This window comes from Galeopterus variegatus, unplaced genomic scaffold (assembly GCF_000696425.1).
Source record: "Galeopterus variegatus unplaced genomic scaffold, G_variegatus-3.0.2 Scaffold7442, whole genome shotgun sequence".
NCBI classification, from domain to species: domain Eukaryota; kingdom Metazoa; phylum Chordata; class Mammalia; order Dermoptera; family Cynocephalidae; genus Galeopterus; species Galeopterus variegatus.
In genome coordinates this window covers 147,759-153,758 of record NW_007733553.1, presented here as the reverse complement: position 1 = coordinate 153,758, position 6,000 = coordinate 147,759, and the positions used below count along the sequence as shown (strand labels likewise).

Genomic DNA, 6,000 nt, shown 5'->3' with positions numbered 1-6,000 from the left:
TCCTGTGCCTCGCTCAGCCAGTGAGCGGGAACCGGTCTGTATGTGGGATCCGAACCCTCGGCGGTAGCACCGCCACGCTTCCCAAGTGGCGCACTATAGCAGTGCGCCACCGGGCCTGCCCGAATCTTAGAATGTTTTAATTCCTCTCATATTCCTCTCCTAACTTGTATTGTAATTCATTGTTTTTGTTCTGTCCACCTTATTAATTATGCATTGTTACTTTTTTGTATACAAGTAATCAATGTTCAGTTAGATTTGTCTACATATCATTGTTCACTATTTCTTCTTGCATCTTATTGTACTATGTATATTTTTGTTTTCCATCCATGCCTCCTGGCTTGTTCTAACTTTCCTCTAGCCCTTCTGTCTTGGAGCTGGCCATAAAGAAATTTTCTGACCTACCTTGTCTGTTTGTAGGTCATAAGACCCCCATTTCAGCAGGGATCATGCCTCGGAGGAAGGAATGCAGCACAGAGAGGCCAAGAAGAATCTGAACAGACTGGCCTTGCTGGGTTTTCCCTCAGTCTATTACCATTTGTACACCATTGTCCATGCTTCAATCATGCCTATGTAATGAAGTTTCTATAAAAACCCAAGAGCACAGGGTTTGGGGAGCTCTGGACAGCTGAATATGTGGAGGTTCCTAAAGGGTGGCACACCCTTCTCCCCCCATACTTTGCCCTATGCATCTTTTCATCTGTATCCTTTGTAATAACCTTTATAATAAACCAGTAAACTTAACTATGCATTGCCCTGAGTTCTGAGAGCTGCTCCAGCAAATCAATCAAACCCAAGGAGAGGGTTGTAGGGGAGCCCAATTTATAGCCAGTTAGTCAGAAGCACAGGTAAAACAATCTGGAGCTTCTGATTGGCATCAGAAATGGGGTGGGGGCAGTCATGGGGACCAAGCCCTCAACCAGTGAGATATGATGTGCTCTCTCCAGATAGAGTGTTGGAATTGAATTAGAAGAAACCCAACTGGTGACCACTGGAGAATTGATTGCTGGCTTGTTGGCTGGTAGGGAGAAATCTCTACATATTTCTCTGCTGTGCTGATTGTTGTGGTGTGAGAGCAGAGAGAAAACACTGCTTCAGTGTGGATTTTTTCCCCACTCACATCTCATCCCACTTCTGGGATCATTTTTTTTTTTTTTTATTCCAGAAGTATGTCATTTAGCAATTCTATTATTGAGGATATCTTTAAGGTAAACTTTGTTTCTGTTTGCCTAAAAATATCTATCTTTAATTTGGTCACATTCTCAAAAGGTGGAGTTCTTGGTAAAGAATTTAGAACTTACTGGTTTTTTCTCTCAATGCTTTCAAAATGTTGTTCCACTGTATGTTGGGCCCATTTTTAGGAGCAAACATTATCTGTGAGCCACATAGTGCCTATGGGTGGAGGATGAAGATGGGGCCCTGTCGGGCCTTAAAAAACCAATGCCACCTTAAGTGACATTACAAGCAGCACCATTATGGGCCCACAAGGGCGTATTATCATGGCAGCCTAAGACGGCGCTGGGAGGAAGTAGGGTGGGGGTGTCTGCGGGAACCTTGCCTAAGCCCTTATTGGCCAAATACGTGCTTCTGTGCTGTGAAAGGCATTGAGATGTAAAGCTAGGCATTGAGACAGAATGCATGCCCTTGACCTTTAAGCTGAATGTTAAAACCTCCCCTCCCTATCTGCCTATAAAAACAAGTGCTTGTGTGATAATAAATGGAACTGCCTTGACAGAACCCCCGCCGCGTCTGAGTGTCCTTTAACTGGGCTGGGGGGCCGGCGGTGTGCTCACCTCTCTTCACGGCTCTCTTCCCTCGTCTCCTTCCAAAGGGGACTGGAGGGAAAGAGTAATCCAGGCCCGTTCGCTCGCTCACCAGAAGGAACGAGGCTAGTGCTGTACGGGTCGGCCGCCAGCTGCGGACCCGACAGGGCCCGCGGGAAGTAGGGGAGGCGTAACTCAAGATAGCTCCAAAAGGTTTTTATTGGTCCTCCAGCATTTCCGCACTGGTGAACCCTGCGTGATCGCTGTGCTCAACATGTTAGTGCAAAATGCATGCCCACGTGATCCTTTAATTGATTGGTTAGTTCATGGAAAGCCCCTACTTGCTTGCTTATTTAAATTGCAGTGTAACAGCAATAAAGTGGAACTGCCCTGACAGAACCCCTGCCGCCTCTCAGTGTCTTTTTCACTGGGCTGGGTTGGCGGGCAGCAGGATCACTTTTCCCCGAGATCCCTCGGTCCCAACACTGGGGGTAATCCTGTCGGCTCCTTCTCCTTGTGGGTCTGTGGGAGGACCCCAGGTGCACCCCCACAGAAGCATTCCTTTGCTGCTCTAATGAAGTCAATCTAAGGATTGGTGTAGTTAATCTGGCTGTTTTTAGGACTTCTCTTTGATTTGCTGTTCAGTTGCATGGCTACTTTTGTAATTCTTTTTATTTATCCTGCCTAGGATTTCCTGAACCCGAGAGAATTCCTGTTGTCTCTCAATTTTGGAACAATCTCAATATTCAAATTCTTACTGAATATTGCTTTTCCCACATTCCCTTTATTATCCTCTGGGACACCAATTAGATGTATGTTACTTCTCATTCTATCTTTCATGTCTTATTCTCTCATACTTTCCATGTATTTGATATTCTAAGTTGGATACTGGATTTTTTTTTCACTTTTATCTGCCAATTAACAACTTTTCTCTTCAGTTCTGTTGAATCTGCTCGTCAATTCTCCATATGGGTTTAGGTTTTAATTTCAATTGTATTTTTCATTTATAGATATTTACTCTTTTTCCCACATCTACTTGGTTTCTTATTTCCTACTTCTGATTATCTTATATTTCGTTAAGCCTATTAAACACACTTAATATGTATTATGTGTGCAATAATTACTTGATTTGAAATCTTTGTGTGTCTCATTTTGGTCTTTTGCAAATTCTTGCTTTATGTTAGGCTTCCTTTTTCATGTATTTTATGGTAATATTTAATTATAAGCTCATGTTTGTGGAACTTTACCTGTGTGAGTTATTTGAGGGTTTTAAGTGGTTTTCTCTTTTGTTTGTTTTTGTTGTTGTTTTTGGTTGCTGGCCTGTACAGGGATCAAACCCTGGACCTTGGTATTATCAGCACCATCCTCTAACCAAATGAGCTAACTCGCCAGCTGCTAAGGACTTTCCTTGAGAGAGGATCCTGCTTCTGCCAAGATCCCAGGGGCACTACTAACCGAGGAACACTTTTAAAATAATTTTTTGGCTAGTCCAAGATGGCAGACAAGGCCACTGGAGTGTCGTGTCTGAGATCCAGGTGCTGAAGACTAACACTGGACCCCGAGATCGGGAGTTGTGGGTGCAGTGACTGAAGGAGGAATATCAGTCCTTTTTCCGGTATGTGGAGAACAACAGGAATGCTGACAATGATTGGTTCCGACTGGAGTCCAACAAGGAAGGGACCCAGTGGTTTGGCAAATGCTGGTACATCCATGATTTCCTGAAATATGAGTTTGCCAGTCCTATCATATATCCTGCTACTGCTCCAGAAATTGCAGTCCCTGAACTGGACGGAAAGACGCAAAGATGTACAGGAGTGGCAAAATATGCCTAACCAATCACTTCAAACCTTTGTGGGCCAGGAACATGCCCAAGTTTGGACTAGCTCATATCATGGCTCTGGGGCTGGGTCCATGGCTGGCAGTGGAAATCCCTGACCTGATTCAGAAGGGTGTGATCCAGCACAAAGGGAAATTCAACCAATGAAGGATTGAGCCACTGAGGCAGGACAGAGGGACCTTTGACAGGATACGTTCCTGTTTTCCTGTGCATCACTCTTACTCATCTAACTGCTTTCTCCCACAGCCCTCTACCCCTAATTGTTACTAAGTAGCTGCAGCAGGCTTTGCTGGAAAATAATAATAATAATATTGCTACAGAGTTTCTGTGTTAGGCTGCGCAGAGAGGGGAAAGACTTGGGCCTTGGAAAACCAAGAGGCAGTTTATATCCTTTCCCCAGGTGGAGCAGTGTGAGGTCCTGGAGCCATAGGGAGGAACTGAAAGTCAGTACATAGCCGTTTTGGTTTTTGGAAACAACCCATCAATAAAAGCTGCTTCCTCTGGTAAAAAAAAAAAAAAAATAGATAAATTAAATAAAATAATTTTTTGGCATTAGGTTTCTCAGATTACACAGTTAATGTAAATTTGGATCAGAAACCACCACGAGGAAGGGCTTCTAGTTATAAATTCTCAGATGAGGTTCGTCACTCTCACATCTTCCATAGGCTTCTAAATAAGACTCCCCTACCTACAGAGGTAGGTCAGTCGTGTAGAGAAATCAAACCATATTTTCTGTTGTCGATAATCTTCCAGATGTTTTTGCTTAGCTTGCTCCATTCTGTTTGTTGAATTACTTTAAAAACATTGTATTCACTTGCTTTTGTGGGATTCTCTAGTGTCTGGGTAGAATAAATAGTCAAGGATATCCTCAGCAAGTTTTCCTCAGAATGTCTAAGGGCATTTTCAAGGCCACATTCTTACTTTAGGGTCCCTAGGTATTTTTTCTTTTGTGGACACCTCCCACCATTAAAATTATTAAAAATTGTCTTTTAGAACTGTGTTGATATAAAGACAAAGTTAATCCAGGCTGTATCATAGCATTATTTCTTTCTTTCTTTCTTTTTTTTTTTAATTATAACGTTCACAAATGCTGGATAAGTTGGCTCTGGGCATTGCTCGCCTCTTCCTCCCTCCACCCCTAATAAGAAAGGTCTTCAAAAAGTTCAAGAAAAGATTTGTTATCTTTTAATTCCATTTTTCCACAAATTTTTTGAACTACTCTCATGTAAGTTGTCCTGGCGGTGCCAGTAATATTAAAGGTTTCTATTGAAAGGAAAGAAAAAGAAGTGAAACTATACATTTCCCTCCCATCCCTGTTTCTTTCTTTTTTTAACAAGAGAACAAAGGGGACCTCCCATCCCTGTTCCTATTTCACCTCTTTTGCCAAAAGTCCTCATTCTTTTTTTTTTTTTTTTTTTTTTTTTGTCTTTTTTTGTGACCGGCAACGGATCGCAACCCTCAGTGTCACGCCCGTACCGGACCGGGACCGGCAACGGGATCGCAACCCTCGGTGTCGCGCCCGCACCTCGCTCAGCCCGTGAGCGGCCGGTCTGTATGTGGGATCCTAACCCTCGGCAGGAGCGCCGCTGCACTCCCAAGCGGCGCACTGTAGCAGTGCGCCACCGGGCCAGCCCCCCAAAAGTCCTCATTCTTATGGTACAATCTCCAGTCCCTTTTCTTTACTTTCCTTCTTAGGCCAAAACAATCCACAGTGAACTAAATCTGCCATGTACTAAAGATAAGAAAGAGATAAGATGTTTACCTAGTAATAAAAGTGTATCCCTACTATTTAAACTCTTTCTCCATGTTCATAGATTATATTTTGACTTAGAAGTATTTTTTGTTTGCTTGTTTGGGTGAAAAGAAGTAACACTAGCAGAATAAACCAGGAGTTTATATCGTCTTTTTGCCACTAAATTTGGTACTAAACTTTAGGAAGAAAAATTAAAAGAAAGAATTATAGTGGCTGGTGTGTGTGACATACACACCCATAGGGCATTTTAAAACTAGATGACTTAATGTTTGTATAGTGCCATGGGCATTATAGATCAAAGATGCAGGGCTTACCCTGCATTGAACCCATTTAATTTATACTCAGATTATAAATTTAAACATTACAGAAGTGTATGGAGCCTCATATGCTTTATATTTTTCTGGTTTCTTTTTGGCTGGAGACAGCTTTCTGTCTGATAGATAATAATAACAATGCTTTTACATTTATAGGCAATATACATTCTTTCATCCAAGGAGTTCAAAGAACTGAGCAATTATGAGTCATTGTTCCTTAAAATATCCCTACAAAATTGGAAGTGACAAGTATTGAGGTCAACTGATTCTAGGTAAAAACAAAACAAAACAAAACAAAAAACGAGAGTCATGGTGGCATTAAAGCATTGACCAGAG

General features: G+C 42.2%; 1 pseudogene; it reads left to right on the top strand.

The window, feature by feature from the left end:
- The first annotated feature begins 3,248 nt into the window (after positions 1–3,248).
- LOC103607458 lies at positions 3,249–4,064 on the top strand (annotated as a pseudogene).
- The last annotated feature ends 1,936 nt before the right edge of the window (positions 4,065–6,000 follow it).